At 48.6% G+C, this 21,836-nt stretch overlaps 1 protein-coding gene across 1 annotated transcript in view; it reads right to left on the reverse strand.

Moving 5' to 3' along the window:
- Nucleotides 1-21,836, reverse strand: part of LOC143927813 (inter-alpha-trypsin inhibitor heavy chain H3-like) — a 357,183-nt gene that overhangs the window by 98,134 nt on the left and 237,213 nt on the right. The gene's annotated exons all lie outside the window — the stretch shown is intronic.

Genomic DNA, 21,836 nt, shown 5'->3' on the forward strand with positions numbered 1-21,836 from the left:
AGCACAGTTGCCCATCTAGGCCTGCTTACTCCGTACTTGGCCTCTGCTGCTGCTACCTGGCAACCTGTGCTACTGTGGGCACTGCATCCCTGTGTCAACTTCAGGGTTGTGCTGCGCTCGGCCGCAAGGGGAGCCCTCTCAGCATTTCGGCCTCATCCCTGATCGTGACAGAGATTATAGCTGCCCCATCTCTGCAGTACCTTCGCAGCTAATAGAAACATATCTGTGTATACTGTGTGTACATATATGTGTAACCTGTGTGATTGTGTACTGTGTGTGTGTTTGTGTATACTGTGTGGCACCATAATCTCTGCTTGCCTGAGGGCCCCATAATCTCCTATTGCTCGGGGGCCCCATGAGTTGTCAGTCCTCCCCTGATTGTGGTGTCGATCAAGCCATCCATGCATGTACTGCGAGCTGGTTCCAAACATGCTGCATCTCTCACCTGGTGTCCTGGGAGTGAAGATTACCTGCCAAGCTCTTTTCTCTGTGTTGCCTGGTGAGAAAGACTGGGCAGCAAGCCAGTGTGTTATGCACACTCAGAGGCGGCTCTCTAATTAGGCAAATTAGGCGGTCGCCTTAAGCCTCGCCCCCTGCAGGGGCCTCGCAAGTTGCGCCCGCCTAATTTGCCCATACCGTAAGCTTCATGATTCGCCGGGACCACCTTGCATTCTTGACCCGAAGTCCCGGCGAATCAGATTTCCGCGGCTTGTGCGGGGTGTTTCTGTTCCCGCAAGCTCCACTCCACTCCGCTGTGCATTGCAGCCGGGATCTCTCCCCAGCTGCCTGACACAATGCACTGCGGAGCGGAGCGAACTGAACCTGCCCCTCCTCCTCCTCCTGTGCTGTGATGTTTTCCTGTACACAGTGGAGGAGGAGGAGGGAATGAGTCACAGCATTCCCCGAGAGCCGCGCTGGTCTGAGGTTTGTGTAATCTAAACATTAGCCTTGGAGGGGAGGGGGGCATAAAGAAGAGGGCGAGGGAGGGGGGACAAGCAGGGTGAACTTGGAGCTATTTGGGGGAGAGGATATCCATCCATTGCGCATACCACCCCAGCTCCATCCACCCCACCCCAATCCCGGCTCCATCCATCCCCCTGATCCAATCCCAGCTCCATCCACCCCACCCCAATCCCATCCTGGCTTCATCCCCCCGATGCAATCCCGGCTCCATTTATCCCGCGGATCCAATCCCAGCTCCATCCATCCCCCCATACTATCCCAGCTCCATCCATCCCACCCCAATCCCATCCTGGCTCCATCCACCCCCCCATACTATCCTGGCTCCATCCACCCCACCCCAATCCCATCCCGGCTCCATCCACCCCACCCCAATCCGGCTCCATCCATCCTATCAAGGCTCCATCCATCCCCCCGATCCAGTCCCAGCTCCATCTATCCCCCGTTATATCCCAGCTCATCCACCCCACCTCAATCCCATCCCAGTTCCATCCACCCCCCCCCGATCCAATCCAATTTCCATCCCATCCTATCCCAGCTCCATCCACCCACCCCAATCCCGTCTCCATCCATTCCCCCGATCTCATCCTGGCTCCATCCATTCCCCCGATCCCATCCCGGCTCCATGCATCCCCCCAATCCCATCTCTGCTCCCCCCATCCATCCCCCCCAATCCCATCCTGGCTCCCTCCATCCCCCCGATCCAATCCTAGCTCTATCCATCCCCCATTCCCATTCTGGCTCCATCCATTCCCCCGATCCCATTCCAGCTCTCCCCCCCATCCCATCCCTGCTCCATCCATTGTGACAGGTTAAGGAGGGACAGCCACACCAGCACACTAGCCTGCTAAGTGCAGGGGGGGTGACACCATGTTCTACCGCACCAGGTGACACCAACCCTAGTGGCACCACTGTGTGCTGGGAGGACTTGTGCTTGGATATGAAATCCACCCCCCCAGCACATATCTTCTCCCCTCCCAAAGCCCCCCTACCACATATCCTCCCCCCAATCAAACAGATGCTGTCTGCCACAAAGGGGTTGGCATGCATTTGATGGGCACAGTGGCCGCATTTGAGGACACAGTGGCTGTATTTGATGTTTCTTTTTTTTTTTTCAGTTTGTTTGCACCCCCCCCCCACCAAAAATTGTGAGCACCAGCCGCCACTCATCTCTTGTATCATGTCTGAAGCCTCTGACCAGCTCCTGTATCACGTCTGCAGTCTCTGATCATCTCCTGTACTATGTCTGCAGTCTCTGAGCATCTCCTGTACTATGTCAGCACAGTCTCTGACCATCTCTTGTGTCTTATGTCATGTCTGTAGTCTCTGACCATCTCCAGTATCACGTCTGCAGTGTCTGATCATCTCCTGTATCATGTTTGCAGTCTCTGATCATCGCTTGCATTATATCTGCGACTCTCTCACTCTGTGGAAGGAGCTCCAGAGCCCCCTCCACATTAGAGACTTTGCAACTTAAATGCAAGTTGGAACTCTGATGTAAAGGGGAATGCGGTGGACTCTGATATAGAGGTAATCTTTGGTCACCAGAGTCCCTCCCTCCCTTACATTAGAGTTCCCCTTTACACCAAAGTCTGCAGGTTTCCCCTTAGATCATGATCCGCAGCATTCCCCTTTATATCAGAGTTCCCTTGCACTGCAAGGGGGAATCCTGCAGACTCAGATATATGGGGGAACTCTGTGCTGGCTGGGTTATATTAACCTGACCTTTATGTCAAAGGAACAATGCGTGTTATATATAATATATATATTTGATTAAAGAAGAATTGGTTAGAGAAAATTCTATAAACAGTGAGTTCATAGAATTTAAAACTCTTAATATATGCAATTTATACAGTTAATTTTTATCGCTTGAATTATTTTTCCCATTATAGATGTGAATGGGGCCTCGTGTCTCAGATTTGCCTAAGGCCTCGCAAAGCCTAGAGCCGCCTCTGTGCACACTGCACTGTGTTTACCATGTAGAGCTACGGAAGTGGGATGCAAACTCTGGAGAATCAGGAAGCAGGTAGAACTGGATGACACAGTGTGGTCAAGCGGCATGGCATCATTGGTTGCTATTGTGCTGTCCACTAAGCTGTACACGCATGCACGTGAGCTGGTTCTCTCTCGCTGGTTTCCTGTGTGCCAAGAATGCCTGCCAAGTTTTTTCCCTAACAGGAAATGCCTGTCTTGCAAGAATACGCTTAGGGAATCATGAGCTAAAGTGTTATGCAGGACCTGTATAGCAGATCTAGTTAGAGAGGAAACTTCCCCAGCTACACCTGCTACCCAACCAGGAGAAATATTAAGCTCCTTCCGGAAAGAACTAGAGGACACATTTGAGTCATTCCGTTCTTTTTTGGATAAACGCCCGGTGGCACAACCAAACAGTAGCGGAAATTTGTCATCCTGTTCTCGTCCACGTATTTCTGTACCCAGAGGGGTCAGTGATTCAGAGGATGAAGAAAGAAGTGTTTCCCCAGGTTCTGAGGAAGAGGAGGATGAAGAAAAAGAAGTTTCTTCTTCTGGCTATAGATTGTCTTTAAAGGAAGTGGATGATCTGTTAAAGACTATACATATAACTCTAAACATCAAAGAGGACAAGGCTCAGCTGTCCTTGCACAATAAAATGTTCCAAGGCATGGGGGAAGTTAAACATTGGGTATTCCCAGTTCATAAATTTATATCCAAAACGGTGAAAAGAGAATGGAAGGATCCAGAGAGGGCCCCCTTCTTCTCTAAATCTCTCAAAAGAAGATTCCCTTTTGAGGTGATCAGGTCTGGAATAAAAAGCCAAAGCTTGATGTGGCTTTTTCACAGGTGTCAAGGAACACAGACTTGGCCTTCGTGGATATGAGCATCATGAAAGACCTCATGGACAAGAGGGTAGACTCCCTATTAGAAAAGGCATGGGATTCAACTCTAGCCAATTTAAAACTAGCTATGGCATCAACTGTGGTGGCCAGGAAACTGGAACATTGGCTTGAGCAATTAAAAATGCATATTGAAGCAGGAACTTCTTGCAAGGACCTGTTAGACACTCTGCCTGTACTACAAAAAGCCATAGGGTACATGGCAGACGCCTCTGCCGAATCTATTAAAATGTCGGCAAGATCCGCAGTCCTGGTAAACTCAGCTTGCAGAGCTTTATGGGTTAAAACATGTTCAGGGAACATGGCCTCAAAGGCAAAATTATGTGGGTTGCCTTTTGAGGGGAACTTAGTATTTGGTCCTGATCTGTAAGCCGTACTTGATAGAACGGCTGATAAGAAAAAGGCCTTCCCAATAAAAAAGAAAGTAATTCCACAGGCCAAGAAGAATTTTCGTTCTTTTCGATAAACCGAAGATAAGAAGGAGACAGGGTATAATAGACTCTGGAGGTCCCAAAGAGGAAGGAGGAAGTCAGGGGTACTATTCTGACCTCCTGGCCAAACCATAAAGAACCAGTGACAGTTCTCCGACTGTGGTAGGAAGGTCGCAAGCCTTTTTTCCACAGTGGAAGACAACAACCTCCAATCCATTTATCCTCAAAATAAAAGCAGAGGGCTACAGACTGGAATGCTCTCAATCCCCTCCAAATCACTTTTATGTAACCCAGGTTCCATAAAGGAAAATCTCTAAGGATGTAAGCTCTACTTCAGGAACTCATCTAACAGAGGGTGATTATAACTGTTCCCTCCCGAAGAGGAAGGGAAAGGGTGCTATTTGCACACATATTCCTAGTAAGGAAACCATCAGGGAAATTTTATTTAATCTTAAACCTGAATAAACTGAACAAATCAATGAGATACAAAAAGTTCAGAATGAACACAATCTTTTCACTAAAAAATCTTCTGACGCCAGGCTGTCTTTTGGCATCAATAGATCTGAGGGATGCATACCTGCACGTGCCTATAGCTCCAGTATCGCAGAAGTACCTACGATTAGAGGTCAAGATGGGAGACTCAATCTCACATCTACAGTTCAGAGCCCTCCATTTTGACCTGTCGTCCTCACCGAGTTTTTTACAAAAAATTATTATTTACAAAAATTATAGCAGAGGCCCTAGCACCCCTCAGATTAGGTGATATCAATAGTTCCATACCTGGACAACCTCTTGCTATTTGCCAAAACAAGGGATCTATTGGAGAAAGATCTAGAAGAGACAAGAACACACTTGGTGAGTCTCGGATGGATCATCAACAAAGAAATATCAAATATGATCCCGTCCCAGACAATAAAGTTTCTGGGGTATACCATCAGTTCCATTCAGGAAATAATTTTTCTCCCAGAGGAAAAGATAGAGAAAGTCCAAAAGGCAGTAAAAGGGACTCAAACAAATCTGCCAATTTCAATCAGGGCAGCCATGTCAGTTCTAGGCCTCCTCACATCTCCAACACTAGCAGTACAATGGGCGCGTCTCCATGCAAGAGATCTCCAGTAGGCAATTCTCAGGAATTGGTCCTATGGAGAGTCGCTGGAGAAACTGATCAGGATGCCCCTTCAAGTTCAAAGAAAACTATGGTGGTGGAGGAGTCGGTCAAATTTGGACAGGGGTCTTCTTTGGACTTTTCCCATAGAGCAAAGACTTAACAACAGACGCAAGCTTCTAGGGTTGGGGTGCCCATCTGGAAGGACAGATGGCCCAAGGAGCATGAACAACCAGAGAGGCCAGGAGATCCTCCAATTGGAGGGAGTTGAGGGCCATTCTTCTGGGACAATGGGCTTTCAGGGACCAAGTTCTGGGTCACCACATTCAAGTGTTGTTGGACAATGCCACAGCAGTGGCTTATATAACAAGACAGGGAGACACGAGGAGCAGAGTGTTGCTATCCTCAGCCCTCCAGATTATGTCCTGGGCGGAATCCAATCTATCATCCCTGACAGCAGTACACCTAAAGGGAGATCTGAATCAGATCACAGATTTCCTAAGCAGGGAAAGGGTACTGGAATCGGAGTGGAGTTTGAATGCAGATGTATTCCAGAGAATAGCAGAAAGATGGGGAACTCCCCAAATAGACCTGTTTGCATCCTGCTCCAGTGCAAAGGTAAAGACTTACTTCTCCCTGAACAGACAAAATCAAGGGGAGGGACTAGACACGCTAGCGCAACCATGGACCTTCCACTTGTGCTATGCCTTCCCCCCTTCCAAATGATTCCATTGGTACTAAAAAAGCTGCGAGGGAGTCTACAGCTATGATCTTAGTAGCCCCATTCTGGCCCAAAAGGGCATGGTTTTCAACCATACAGAAGATGGCGGTGGAGCCCCACTGATTTCTTCCCTTACAGAGAGACCTTCTAACCCAGGGGCCCCTTCAACATCCCAATATCGAGCACCTCAGACTAGCTGCCTGGTTACTGAGGAGCAGATCCTAAAATGTAAGGGCTTGTCTAATAAGCTAGTTTCAACACTACTAGACAGCTGAAAAAAGCTCACTAGAGCAAATTATTTTAAGACATGGAAATGTATTAATTCCTGGTGCGCAAGTAAAGTTTTTTCACCAAAGGAAGTTATTTCCATGTTCGAATTCCTCCATGAAGGAATGGAGAAGGGGTTGGCGACTAGCACCCTAAGGCCGCGTACACACGGGCGGACTGTTCGCCCAACTTTGTCCGCTGAACAGTGTTTCGGCGGACAGTCCGCTCGTGTGTGGGCTTCAGCGGACAGTTTCAGCGGACAGTCTGACGAACAAAGTTTTTCGGAATTTCCGTAAAACTGTCCGCTGAAACTTGGTTTGAGCGGACAGTCCGCCCGTGTGTAGGTGTCAGGAAATGTTCCATCCGCTGATAATATCTGTCTCTTGGCGTGCAGTACTGAGGTCCACCAGCAGGTGTCTCCTGTCAGTTTTGAGCTGTCAGGAGAGCTTTTCCCTGCTGATGCTAGATCATCTTTGGGCCGCAGTACTGGCGTCCACCAGCGGATGGATCCTGGCAGTATGGAGCAGGCAGCACCTCCTGCAATCAGGTGTCACTTGAGGCCAATCACAGGCCTATAAATAGCTGGCAAGCAGTCATATGTTGGCCTCGGTATTGTTCCTTGTGCCCTGACCTGCTGCTTGTGATCCTGAACCTGTTCCTGTACCCTGAACCTGTGACCCGTGGCTCTGATTCTGTTTCCCTGTCCTGGTCCCAACCCTGTCCCACCTGTTACCATTATTCCTGTCCTGAAGTCTGATCCATCCATCCTCTCCCTGTCCTGTGTTCCTTACCCCATTTGCTGATCTCCCCGTGTATGACCTTGGCCTGGCTTGTGACTCTGATTCTGGACTGCCCTTGTTTATTTGCTGATCCTCTGTGTATGACCCTGGCCTGCCTATCGTTTACGGTACTTGCATTTCCCATTTATTGTACATATCTGTCTGTTGTTGTTCGGGGGTCTTTGTTGGTTGGTTTATTGCACTGTGTGTTTTTGAATTCATATTATTCACTTTCTTTAATAAATCATATTTCACTTATACACGTTTGGGTTTCCTCTGTTGCAGTCCACACAGTTCTGGTCTTATCTGATACGTGACAGAATACCGAGGCCATCCCTGACCAGAAGTGGCTACACAGAGGAACCATCTTGGTTCAGGTTGCTTATTGAAATGAATTTAGAGGTAATCCGTTATTATGCTTTGTTGGCGTCTGAGAGTGGTGACTATCTCCGCCAGACACTGAAAGGGTGGACCAGTGATCAGCTGTTGGAAACCATTCGTTTAGCTCACTCCTGGGTTGATCAGGGCTGTATGTTGTTTGGGGATGTTCAGCCGTTAATTAAAATCTGCACAGAGCTGGCCCTGCCCTGCATCCCAGAGGGCCAGGATGATTTTTCTCCCCCCTTCAGTATTAATCAAGTGGCATCACTGGTATGGCTTCTGGAAGATGATTCCCCTTACTTTTTTGAGCATTACACAGCCTGTTCCCAACAGATGATAATAGAATGTGTTGATTCCGTACAATCCCTTGTTAGACAGGCAGTCTGTAACCCGCAGTTTGTACAACCACTACTTTTAGCATGGTCTGGTATTTTGCAATCGGCCACAGCCAGCCCACAACTTACCCTCTCTGCTACCAAACACCCGCCTGCCCAAGAATCTCTTCCTCCATCACCTATGGCAACCTCAGTTTCAGCCCAATATACTCTACTTCCCACCAAATATCAATACCCTGTTTCTTCCTGCTGCACATATCCTGCCTTTAATCCAACGGCCTCTTTACTACGGCCCACTATCCCTCAAGAACTTCCCCCAGCCACTGTTACCTCTTCCCTGCCATATTCCAACCCTTCTCTCCAGTCTTCTTCATCCCCTACCTATAGATCTGCAGCTACCTACAGGCCTTCAGTAGCTAAATCTAAAAAGAAACGGAAGTTCTTTCCTACCCATTTGATCCTGCCAGTAACGCAACCTGCCTCCGCACCAACCAACCTGCTCCAGTCTGCCTGCATGCCAGCCGAACCTGATCACCCTCCTGATTCTGCCAATCATCTGCCTGCTATCCAGCCTGACGACTTCCAGCCTGATGTCCCGGCCTTCCAGCCTGACGACTTCCAGCCTGATGTCCCGGCCTTCCAGCCTGACGACTTCCACCCTGATGTCCCGGCCTTCCAGCCTGACGACTTCCACCCTGATGTCCCGGCCTTCCAGCCTGATGTCCCGGCCTTCCAGCCTGACGACTTCCAGCCTGATGTCCCGGCCTTCCAGCCTGACGACTTCCAGCCTGATGTCCCGGCCTTCCAGCCTGACGACTTCCAGCCTGATGTCCCGGCCTTCCAGCCTGACGACTTCCAGCCTGATGTCCCGGCCTTCCAGCCTGACGACTTCCAGCCTGATGTCCCGGCCTTCCAGCCTGACGACTTCCAGCCTGATGTCCCGGCCTTCCAGCCTGACGACTTCCAGCCTGATGTCCCGGCCTTCCAGCCTGACGACTTCCAGCCTGATGTCCCGGCCTTCCAGCCTGACGACTTCCAGCCTGATGTCCCGGCCTTCCAGCCTGACGACTTCCAGCCTGATGTCCCGGCCTTCCAGCCTGACGACTTCCAGCCTGATGTCCCGGCCTTCCAGCCTGACGACTTCCAGCCTGATGTCCCGGCCTTCCAGCCTGACGACTTCCAGCCTGATGTCCCGGCCTTCCAGCCTGACGACTTCCAGCCTGATGTCCCGGCCTTCCAGCCTGACGACTTCCAGCCTGATGTCCCGGCCTTCCAGCCTGACGACTTCCAGCCTGATGTCCCGGCCTTCCAGCCTGACGACTTCCAGCCTGATGTCCCGGCCTTCCAGCCTGACGACTTCCAGCCTGATGTCCCGGCCTTCCAGCCTGACGACTTCCAGCCTGATGTCCCGGCCTTCCAGCCTGACGACTTCCAGCCTGATGTCCCGGCCTTCCAGCCTGACGACTTCCAGCCTGATGTCCCGGCCTTCCAGCCTGACGACTTCCAGCCTGATGTCCCGGCCTTCCAGCCTGACGACTTCCAGCCTGATGTCCCGGCCTTCCAGCCTGACGACTTCCAGCCTGATGTCCCGGCCTTCCAGCCTGACGACTTCCAGCCTGATGTCCCGGCCTTCCAGCCTGACGACTTCCAGCCTGATGTCCCGGCCTTCCAGCCTGACGACTTCCAGCCTGATGTCCCGGCCTTCCAGCCTGACGCCTTCCAGTCTGATGTCCCGGCTTTCCAGTCTGACGCCTTCCAGTCTGATGTCCCGGCCTGCCAGTCTGACGCCTTCCAGTCTGATGTCCCGGCCTGCCAGTCTGACGCCTTCCAGTCTGATGTCCCGGCCTGCCAGTCTGACGCCTTCCAGTCTGATGTCCCGGCCTGCCAGTCTGACGCCTTCCAGACTGATGTCCCGGCCTGCCAGTCTGACGCCTTCCAGACTGATGTCCCGGCCTGCCAGTCTGACGCCTTCCAGTCTGATGTCCCGGCCTGCCAGTCTGACGCCTTCCAGTCTGATGTCCCGGCCTGCCAGTCTGATGCCTTCCAGTCTGATGTCCCGGCCTGCCAGTCTGATGCCTTCCAGTCTGATGTCCCGGCCTGCCAGTCTGATGCCTTCCAGTCTGATGTCCCGGCCTGCCAGTCTGATGCCTTCCAGTCTGATGTCCCGGCCTGCCAGTCTGATGCCTTCCAGTCTGATGTCCCGGCCTGCCAGTCTGATGCCTTCCAGTCTGATGTCCCGGCCTGCCAGTCTGATGCCTTCCAGTCTGATGTCCCGGCCTGCCAGTCTGATGCCTTCCAGTCTGATGTCCCGGCCTGCCAGTCTGATGCCTTCCAGTCTGATGTCCCGGCCTGCCAGTCTGATGCCTTCCAGTCTGATGTCCCGGCCTGCCAGTCTGATGCCTTCCAGTCTGATGTCCCGGCCTGCCAGTCTGATGCCTTCCAGTCTGATGTCCCGGCCTGCCAGTCTGATGCCTTCCAGTCTGATGTCCCGGCCTGCCAGTCCGATGCCTTCCAGTCTGATGTCCCGGCCTGCCAGTCCGATGCCTTCCAGCCTGCCGTCCCGGTGCCTGCCCTGCAGCCTCCCGGTCTGATGTGCCTGCCTCCCGGCCTGAGGTGTTCCTGCCCGCTGTCCAGCCTGAAGTGCCGGTGCCCGCTGTCCAGCCTGCGGTGCCCATTTCACCAGCTTGAAGTGCCTGTGCCCTCTGCCCAGCTTGATGTACCCGCTGCCTCGTTTGATGTGCCTGCTGCTAAACCTGTTATGACTCTGCCTGTTGCCCAGCTTGATGCCATGGACTTGTCCCAGCAGCAGCTAGTTGGAGCGTCCGGAGGCCGCTCCTTTGAGGGGGGGTACTGTCAGGAAATGTTCCATCCGCTGATAATATCTGTCTCTTGGCGTGCAGTACTGAGGTCCACCAGCAGGTGTCTCCTGTCAGTTTTGAGCTGTCAGGAGAGCTTTTCCCTGCTGATGCTAGATCATCTTTGGGCCGCAGTACTGGCGTCCACCAGCGGATGGATCCTGGCAGTATGGAGCAGGCAGCACCTCCTGCAATCAGGTGTCACTTGAGGCCAATCACAGGCCTATAAATAGCTGGCAAGCAGTCATATGTTGGCCTCGGTATTGTTCCTTGTGCCCTGACCTGCTGCTTGTGATCCTGAACCTGTTCCTGTACCCTGAACCTGTGACCCGTGGCTCTGATTCTGTTTCCCTGTCCTGGTCCCAACCCTGTCCCACCTGTTACCATTATTCCTGTCCTGAAGTCTGATCCATCCATCCTCTCCCTGTCCTGTGTTCCTTACCCCATTTGCTGATCTCCCCGTGTATGACCTTGGCCTGGCTTGTGACTCTGATTCTGGACTGCCCTTGTTTATTTGCTGATCCTCTGTGTATGACCCTGGCCTGCCTATCATTTACGGTACTTGCATTTCCCATTTATTGTACATATCTGTCTGTTGTTGTTCGGGGGTCTTTGTTGGTTGGTTTATTGCACTGTGTGTTTTTGAATTCATATTATTCACTTTCTTTAATAAATCATATTTCACTTATACACGTTTGGGTTTCCTCTGTTGCAGTCCACACAGTTCTGGTCTTATCTGATACGTGACAGTAGGCTTGTTCGTCAAACTAAGTTCCGCGCATGCTCATTTTGGTCACTCAAATTAGCACTTTTAGTGGCAGTCACTTCAGCCAGGAGGGTGAGAAAATTGCAAGCCCTGTCCATTATTGAAACTTTCTGCTCTATATTTCTGGAACGGGTAGTGCTGAGAACTGACCCGGGATTTCTACCTAAGGTTTCAACAGAGGTGGGGGACTTGAGTCACATGACTTGATTAAAGTCAGACTTGAGTCACCTGTTTGAGGACTTGCGACTTGCTTGAGTGAATTCAATAAATGACTCGACTTGACTTTGACTTGTGACTACTGACTTGAGACTTGACTTTGACTTTGGCTATATGACTTGCAATGACTTGGCAAGTTGGCACCATAACACTACCACCAACTAACACTACCCCTATCCGTATACCACCACTAACACACTAACCGCAAGCCGCTGTCTGCCTACCTGATCAGCGTGTCATGCAGACAGACGGCGGACATTGCAGTGTTCAAGAGCCACGCCTCCTCATCTGTGATAGGCGGAACACCTAATTTCACAGCAAGCAGTGTTCAGCCTATCACGGACATCCTCTCATCCTCGTCTGTATTATGAGGATGAGTGGATGTCCGTGATAGGCGGAACACTGAATGCTGTGAAATTGAGTGTTCTGCCTATGACAGACAAGGAGGAGTCGCAGCTTTTGAATACTGGAATGGCCGTTGCCCGCAGGTACCTGGCTGCCTGACCATAAAGTTTATAATATAATATACAGTATAATTTGAAGTAATTATATATATATATATATATATATATATATATATATATATATATATATATTGTAATGGACGCCGTGGCTGGGTCCTGGAAGGACACTATATTTCCCCTCTGTTTGGGTTGTGCTCTCTTTAAGGGAATACAATTGATTAACCCACCTGTTAAGGCAGTGTCTTTAAAAAGCAAGACAGGAAGTTGTAGATGGGTGTGGTGGAGTGTGAGCAGCTTGCTGCTGGTTGAAGAGTGGTTTGCCCTGTGGGAGACTGTAGTCTGTGTAAGGGACTGGGAAAGGCTGACAACCTTGAGAGTCAGGAAGACTAAGGAAGCCGGTGAGTCCAGGGGGCTGGAAAGAGTTGACAAATCTGTTGGGAGCAAGCAGAGGAACTGTTGACAATTGAGAGCCAGGTGGCTTGGTATGTTCATTTGTGTGCTGAATGAATTTAAACCCCTGCGTGGGATTACTGGATGAACTAATATTTTGTTTTCTTATAATAAACGTGGGCTACCAGGCCCTTAACCATAAAACGCCTGCCTGATGTAGACTAAAACGTGCATCTACCAATTGTGCTTAATCACCCCAATATTACAAGTGGTGCTCGAATGCGGGCATGTAGACGGTGGAATCCGGGTCCTTGCTCCATGGTGAGTCGCATCAGGAACTACTGCTAGCTGTGTGTGGCAGCCAGGCGAACAGCATTGCGTATACGTTTATTTGATGGACTGTGTTGCATGCGGGTTGTGTACCTGTGAAGGAAGAATCAAACATCAGATTTTTTTTTTCCTTTCTCTGCTGAGAACTGTTACAAGCTGCTGTGTGTATGTGATTGCAAGGATGAGGCAGTCAAAAAGCAAGAAGTTCATGTTTAATCAAGTTAAAGAGGAAGTGAGCTCAGCATGGCCTAAGAAGATGTCTCCACCTTGTAGGGCCAGTCAAAAGGGGCCAGTGATTTGTGAGACAGTGAATGAATGGTTCAAGCGGAATCGCAAAGAGTGGGGCGCAGTGCAAGGAGCTGAAATCTTGGCCTCTGACTATATGCAACCCATGCTGCCTACAGAGGAGGTGGGAGACTTCCTTGTAAGATTTGAAAAAGTTGCTGTAAAGAGAAAATGGCCTAGGGACCGGTGGCCAAAACTGCTGCAAACCTTATTGCGGATAGAGTTCCGGTCGGTTTACCATTTGATGGATGGGGGCCAGGATGACTATCGCAAGTTTAAAGAGGAAATCCTTCTTAGAGGAGAGTTCCATCGTATCATGGGCCGCCAGCAATGCTCCAGGATGGGAGAAGTGTCGCCGGAAGTCCTAGGAATTGGAAATCCAGAGAAACGTAAGGTTTTCTGTCATGGCCACTTAGGCAAAGGGGTCAGTCCAGAAAGGAGAGTATATCAGCCTGAATCCTGCATGAGGTATAGCCAACCTGCTTTGGAGCGCAAGTCTGCAGTTACCCCTAGCAACAAGGATCTTGTGTTACCTACAGGGGGCGTCAGTGGGTCCAGAAAGGCTGCAGTTTTGCTCCATGGCCACATGGGGGAGTCAGCCTGTGGAGACACCACACCAGTGAGACAACGCACTCAAGTGAAGGCTATGACACCAGCTGCAGGAACTGGTAAGACTGTTTCAGTTTATGATGCTGAACCCAGTGAAGTGGGAGTATGTCCAGTGGGGAGATCCGCGCTACAAATGGACATAGACTTTCTGCATTGTGCTACCCAGAGCAGTGGGGAGGCGCAGCGTAAAGCCCAACTAGACGCAGGGCTAAAGACTGAAAAGGACATGGGGACTCTGCATATGCCTGCTATGATCCAGCAGATGGCTGGGAAAATTGAGCTAGGGGTGACCAAAACAGTGCTGGTACCATGTTCCCTAGTGATAGCTGCTGCAGGGTTGCCCAGGGAAACTTCCAAGGAGCTTGCAGTGTTGGAGCAGAGAGTTTCCCAGGTCAGCTATGGAGCTGCCCAAATAGGCAAAAGTGCCCCTTTACAGAGAGCAGGTGCTGTGAAGAGTCGCTCAGAGGTTATGGTGGCTCATAAACAAACCACAAAAACAGCAGTTGTGTCTACATGTAATGAGAATGCTAATGATCGTACTAACAAAAGTGATACTATTGCTAAACGTGATGAGTGTAATGACATTGAAACATGTATTTCTTGTAATGTCATATCTGAGAGTGAGGTTGGTAATGTGTTCACTACCAGTGATGAGAGTAGGAGATCTCCCATGACAGGCAGAGGCACAGGATTGTCCATGGAAGTCTCATGGGGTCTCCATGTGTTGGAGTCAGAGGCTGTCCAGGATGGCTCTGGTGCTATGCTGGTGGAACAAGGGGGGACTAATTCACACAGTGAAAGCGTGTGGGCGCAGCCCCACAACCCTATGTGTAGCCCAGTGGGCAAGGGGTTAATTCAGCCTGCAAAAGTTGAGGGTACAAAGCTGAATGTGTCTGTAATGCCACCAGAAAAAGGTGTTCAAAATGGTGTGCTGCACCAAGCTTTAGGTGATGAAGCATCACCCCAATGCAACGTTGATAAAAGTATGGTGTTACAAAATGATGTATATAGAAATGACGAATGTACAGTTGAAGCTAATGAATCCCAGGTTTCTGTGCGGCTTTCTACAGCAGGTGATGCAACGCTGTGGAACGCCCATGGCGGAACCACAATGGACTGGGACAGCTGGGCCAAACAATTGCTAGCCATGCTGGGTAAGGCTAGCTTAAGTAACAAGGGTGTGGAAACAACTGCTATGCCAGACAGGGGGATCGCAGAGCCGCCGGTGGTTGAGGGCGTCCTGGTCCCTGCAAAGGCTGCTGCCCTCCACTCTGAAGAAACAGTTCAGGGCACTGGCATCGCAGATGTGTTGTCCACAGCCCCACAGCTAAATGATATTGAGTATCAAAGTGATAGTGTGACTTGTAATGACCTGCAGAGGCTCACCAACACTGGTGCAGAAAGGATAAGTGTGAGACATGTGTCTGACAGCTCTCCAGGGGAGCAACAAGCTGTGATGATGGGTACCTCCAAGGAGGATGAGGTCTTTTCAAATGTCTCACCCTTTCAACCTGCAGTCGCTGAGCCCCTCCATGTCTTGGACAGGGTAAAAGACCCTAGAAAGTTCTGTTGTTTAGACATAGGATGTTTAGAGATGACAGAAACCTTACTGGAAATGCTAGAGTTGGTAAAAATGAACTTGCTGTATACTTGGGTATCTCCACCGCAGTTGGACCAGGTGGTGCTGCGTAGCACCAATGGGTGGAGCCAGGTGGTACAGGCAGTGCTGGGAAACCTTGACCAACAGTGGAATTGGTGGGACCAATGGTTACCCATTTGGCACAGGATCTCCAGATTCTCGGTGAGCGTACTTCTAGTTAGTGGTTGGTATGGAAGGCACGCGAGAGAACTGCTTGAGATATCAGAGGTCTCTCCGTCTGGGGCGGTGACTAGAAAAATCTCTGCTGGTGTGGTCGGAGGTGCGGCGGAGCAGTGGTCAGTAGAGGGCGCAGATACTGCCTTACCCGCTAGGCCTCATGAGAAGGAAGGGCCCAGAATGGACTCAGCAGTAGCAGAGATGCTTTCTGTCACTGGCCCAGGGGTACAAGTTAAGGTGCCCGGAGACACTATGGGAGAAAGTGTTAAGGTTGGTTGCCGTAACAATGTAATGTGTACACCTGAAAAAAATGGTTTATGCTTGGGTCAGGGTAGTTTGTTAGAACAGGTACCCATGGAGTGTTGGACAACGGGTGAGGTGGAGCTGTGCTATGGTCCCGTCGGATGTAGTCCCTCCTCGGGTCTTCTTCTAACAAGCACTGATGATGCGGAAAGCTGTGATCTGTTAAGAGTTCGTTCTGCAAACAATGATTTGGTTGCCATGGGTAACAAGAGAAACTGTTTTGAACCTGAAATACAGATGGTGAAGGGTAAAATGGGTATTTGTAAGTTGAAAGGAGGGCTCAAGGAAGGCAGAGTTCCCCCAAGAAAAGTGAATAAGCCCAGGGACCCCAAAAGAAGAGGAAGGCTGAGTATAGGACAATATAGGAACCTGTTAAGATCCAGGGGGGAATGTTCCTGGAAGCGCTCCCGGAAAAAAGGTTGGGCCTACGTGGCTGACAGCCAGCACAGAGGTGTCCCAACCATCATGATGGGTGCTGGTGTTCCTCCCTCCGGATCGAAACACAGGGGGGGGATATGTAATGGACGCCGTGGCTGGGTCCTGGAAGGACACTATATTTCCCCTCTGTTTGGGTTGTGCTCTCTTTAAGGGAATACAATTGATTAACCCACCTGTTAAGGCAGTGTCTTTAAAAAGCAAGACAGGAAGTTGTAGATGGGTGTGGTGGAGTGTGAGCAGCTTGCTGCTGGTTGAAGAGTGGTTTGCCCTGTGGGAGACTGTAGTCCGTGTAAGGGACTGGGAAAGGCTGACAACCTTGAGAGTCAGGAAGACTAAGGAAGCCGGTGAGTCCAGGGGGCTGGAAAGAGTTGACAAATCTGTTGGGAGCAAGCAGAGGAACTGTTGACAATTGAGAGCCAGGTGGCTTGGTATGTTCATTTGTGTGCTGAATGAATTTAAACCCCTGCGTGGGATTACTGGATGAACTAATATTTTGTTTTCTTATAATAAACGTGGGCTACCAGGCCCTTAACCATAAAACGCCTGCCTGATGTAGACTAAAACGTGCATCTACCAATTGTGCTTAATCACCCCAATATTACAATATATAGTAATTTAATATAGAATATATATATATATATATATATATATATATATATATATATATATATATATATATATATAAAAAAAAAAACTAGTGAGAAGTAATTTAATATATAAATAAGTAATATATATATTAGTGAGAAGTAATTTCCTTGTTCCTCATCCCTGCCATTTTTATATGGACAACCACCTCTACATATCCTCTTCTTTAATAGAGAAGATATCTTGTCAATACTAGGTTTAGTATATTGTATATGCATAGTTTATTTTTATATAGTATGTTTTTTAATTATGCTGTAGTACAATGCAAAATCAAAAAATAAAGCCCACATGGTTCAAAAAGAATCTCACTCAGAATTGTCAATTAGGTCACTTGTTTTACATATGTTAAAAAAATGTGTTTTTATATGAAACTTGTACATAAGTGCTAGCTGATGCAATCATAGTGATTATCACACTGACCTGCACTGTAATTAAATATTATTTTATCAGATCATAATGCAGAGAATACAACTACCACTGACTATAAATGTATAGGGTGCTATTTACAAAGTATATTAAAACCTTAAAACTGATCCATTGCACACCCCCATATGTGGCATTTTAAGTGGCTATTCTCATCACCATTCAAGTGTCCAGATGTTGGCATTGTGTTCACTGATTTAGATGTTAAAATACTTTGTTATTAGTTTGAAGTTAAAACTTTGAACTTAGTTATTTTCCCCCTCAGCAAGGACTACATTTTTTCAGGCTTGTTGGCCATTTAATTGCTGAGTGTTCTGCTCCTTGTCTGCTGTTTGGGCATTCAAAGTCAAGTAAAAAGCACAAAGCAGTTTTGTTAATGTTGAAAATAAAACAAAACCTTTCCTGAACACTGACTTTTAACTAATTTAAAGGTGAAAATGGGGTAGATCAGTATTTTGACTTGATTTGTGACTTGACCAAACTAAATGACTTGACTTGACTTGCTTGACTTCTAGCAGGGACTCGACTTGACTTGCTTGCTTTTCACTACAGTAACTTGGGACTTGCTTAAGACTTGAAGGTTAAGACTTGAGACTTGCTTGTGACTTGCACATGTGTGACTTACTCCCATGTCTGGGTTTCAACGGTGTTCCACAGATCACAGGAAAGAGTTCTCCCAACCTTCTGCCCTTCACCATCCAGCACGAGGGAAATAGCCTTTCACAGCCTGGATGTAAAGAGTTGTATACTACACTATCTAAAAATCACAAGCGAATTCAGAAAATCAAATTCACTGTTTATACTATTCTCTGGCCCACGTAAAGAATACGGTGCTTCCAAAAACACCATAGGTAGATGGCTACGAATGGCCATCAGTGAACCCTATAAGGCTTCAAGGGTAGATCCTCCTGCAGGATTAGGGGCCCATTCAACCCGGGCTGGGGTTTCTCCAGGACAGATCTGCAAGGCGGCTGCGTGGACAAGCTTCTCCACTTTTACCCGCCATTACAGGTTGGATTTGCTCTCTGCATCAGAGCAGTCATTTGGCAGAAAAGTCCTACAGGTGGTGGTCCCACCCTAGAATAAGTACTCTTTTATCATCTCCAGGTGCTGTCCTGAAAGATGAGGTGAGAAAACCTTAGTTAGACTTACCAGTAACGGTATTTCAGGACAGCACCGATTGACCCACCCTAAAAGTTATTATAAAATGTGGTGTTATCGCTATGTTCTGGTTATCTAATTTCCACATGGCTGGAGGCACTCTTAAACAACTGAGACAATGGTGGAAGTGGCCAGTCTATGAAGAAACCTGACTGCAGTGTTTCCTGGGAAAGTGGGCGGAACTGTGCTCTCTCATCGATGCTGTCCTGAAAGACTCGTAGAAATACTGTTACCAGTAAGTCTAACTAAGGTTTTTGTAAGTAGTTTTCAAATGCCGAAAAATAAATGACACCATCAGGGATCAGAAAATCCTGGCTATTAAAGTGGGTTTAAAGGCAGGAGTTTGTTTTTTTACCTTACTGCATTCTATACAGTAAGGAAATAAACATTTTGGGTGCAGACCTCCTTATACTTACCTAAGCCTCATCTTGATCCAGCGATGTGCATGAGAGCCGCAGCTTTCCCGAGTCTCTCTTTCCTCATTGATTCACACAGCAGCAGGAGCCAGATGCTGTCAATCACAACCAGTGAGCCAGTGAAGAGAGAGCCAGGGTGGGGCTGAACCATGCTTAGTGTGTGAATGGACAATGTCCATTTACAGAAGTGTGGCTTGGGAGCGTGCCTGCTCGAGTGCCACCATAGCAAGGGGGGTGCTATTGGGGGCACTCTGTAGGGGGGGGGAGTCTGTATCGCCAAGGGGGGATCCAAAAATAAGAGGCTTGGGGCTACTCTGTGCAAAACCATTCCACAGTGCTGGTAAATATAACATGTTTTTTTTTTTTTTTTTTTTTAAATGCAACCTTTGCAATCACTTTGAGCTGGTACTGCAAGGATGGCAGCATCTACTGGAATGATCTCCACGCCAACGCTTGAATCCCAGATAAGTGCAATGGACTTTTTTATACCAGGTTTAAAGGAGTTGTAAACCCTAAAGGTTTTTCACCTTAATGCATTCTATGCATTAAGGTGAAAAACCTTTTGTGCTGCAGCTGCCCCTTAGAGCCCCCCTTTTTCTTACCTGAACCCGATCATTCCAGCGATGAGCTCAAGCACAGCAGCTCCAGTCGCTGTCTCGGGTCCTCATTGGATAGATTGATAGCAGCAGGAGTCATTGGCTCCCACTGCTGTCAATCAAATCCAGTGACATTGGAGCCAGGGGGCGGGATCGAGTCCCACTGTCTGTGTCAATGGATGCAGCAGCGGACTTGGGAGCCCCCATGGTAAGTGGCTCTCCGTGGGGGCGCTCAATGAAGAGGAGGAGCCAGGAGTTCTGCCAGAGAACCCAGAAAAACAGGATCGGGGACGCTGTGCAAAACCCTTGCAGGTAAGTATGACATGCTTGATTTAAAAAAAGACAAAAAAACAACCTTTACAATCACTTTAACTTTGACGTTACCTTTCGCCTGGTTCCAAAAATGCCTTGTCCAGACACTGCTGACTCTAAGAATCATGTTAAACCAGAACCCATTATTCCTGTCAACCATATCCTGGCCACCGCCCGGTTTCAGTCTGCTTGTATCCTGCCCGGAAAGACCTTTTTTGATGTCTGCCCTTCGCTCGATACTTCTCAAATAGACACATGACTCTAAACTCTCTGGATATCCTAGTGTACAATGTACCTATGCTTTCCTGCTGCATCACTACTGGTGACCCTCGCTTCAGAAGGATGTTGAAGATTATGTTCAGGCTTGCGTCATTTGTGTCCTGTCATTCACATCTGCTCCACCAGGTCTCCTTTTACTTCTACCTATTCCAGATGAACCCTGGTATTACCATGGACTTTAACTCTGAACTACCCCCCTCAGCAGACTCCATAATTTTATAGGTGGTTGTGGACAGGTTTTCTAAAATGTGTCACTTAACTCCACTTCCAGCTGTCACTCTGGCTTCCATCTTCATAAAGGAGATCTTTCGTCTTCATGGTATACCCTTACACATCGTCTCTGATAGAGGAGGTCAGTTTACAGCTCACTTCTGGAGGGCTTTGGCCACATCCTTTGGAATCAGGTTGGACTTCTCCTCGGCCTTTCACCCACAGTCAAATGGGCAAACTGATAGGGTCAACCAGAATGTTTAACGGTACCTTCTTGCCTTCATTTCTGCCCATCAGGATGACTGGGTAGACCTTCTACCATTGGCTGAGTTTTCCCTCAATAACCACACTAATGCCAGCACTAGTGAGTCTCTCTTTTTTACAGTGTATGGTTATCAGCCTGCTGTACCACTTCCCATTCCCACCTCTGCTTTGGTGCCAGTGGCGGCAGAGGCTCATTGATCCTTCAGTTCTATCTGGGCAGATGTTTCCAAGAATTTGTTTGACAGCTTCCAAATATAAAGCAGTTGCAGATCGTCATCGCCATGTGAGTCCCAAATTTCTACCTGGTGATAAGGTTTGGCTCTCTACTTAGAATATTGGTCTTAGAGTACCCTCAATTAAATTTGCTCCTCATTTCATTGGTCCCTTTACAATCCTCTGCCAGGTTAACCCTGATGCTTTCAAGCTCAGTCTCTCCTCACATTTAAAGATTCCTAATGTCTTCCATGTTTCTCTACTGAGACCGTACATCATCAAAAGGTTTTCCCATCTTCTTCATCATCCAATGATCAATTCCACAATCAGTATGAAATCAAGCAAATCTTGGATTATAAATACTCCAGGGGGAGACTTTTATATTAAATTGATTGGAAGAGATATGGTCCTGGGGAAAGATGTTAGACTCCTCCTACACTTCTGCTCAATGTTTGGTTAAATCTTTTCATGAGAAGTTTCCTCTCAAGTCTAGACCTAAACGAGACCTGTGATTCTATCCACATGTTCTTGGGCTTCTCTGTTGTCCTATGGGCATCACCTGCTGTACTGAGGTTTATAGTCCTTTCTTTCCTATCATTTCCTGGCCCAACTCCCAGTTTGCTTCCCTATTTAAGTAATGCTCAGTGCAGCCTGCAATGCCTGAGCAACTTCTTGGTTTCCCTGAGCTCCTGGTTTGCCTAGCATTACTTGTCTTCTGTGTCTGACTTACCGTGTACTGACCCTGGCTTTGTCTGGTGTCCGCCCTGACCTTGGCTCATTTCCTGGATCCTCTTCTGTCTCCTGCCATCTGTATTCTGCATGCGCAAGTGGTCTCCATATCATTATCTGGGCATACCCAGCTGTTGCAGCTTGCTGCAAGTCCATCCCCAATCTTCAGGGGCCCTGGTGAAGAAGCAGGCCAGAGCTTAGACTCTGCTCCCTGAGAAATCCAGGGTTGGCATTCTAGAAGGGCTCACTACCACAATAACCTGA

This window comes from Lithobates pipiens, unplaced genomic scaffold (assembly GCF_037356315.1).
Source record: "Lithobates pipiens isolate NorthernLeopardFrog02 unplaced genomic scaffold, aLitPip1_a1.2 Scaffold_23, whole genome shotgun sequence".
Lineage (NCBI taxonomy): Eukaryota > Metazoa > Chordata > Amphibia > Anura > Ranidae > Lithobates > Lithobates pipiens.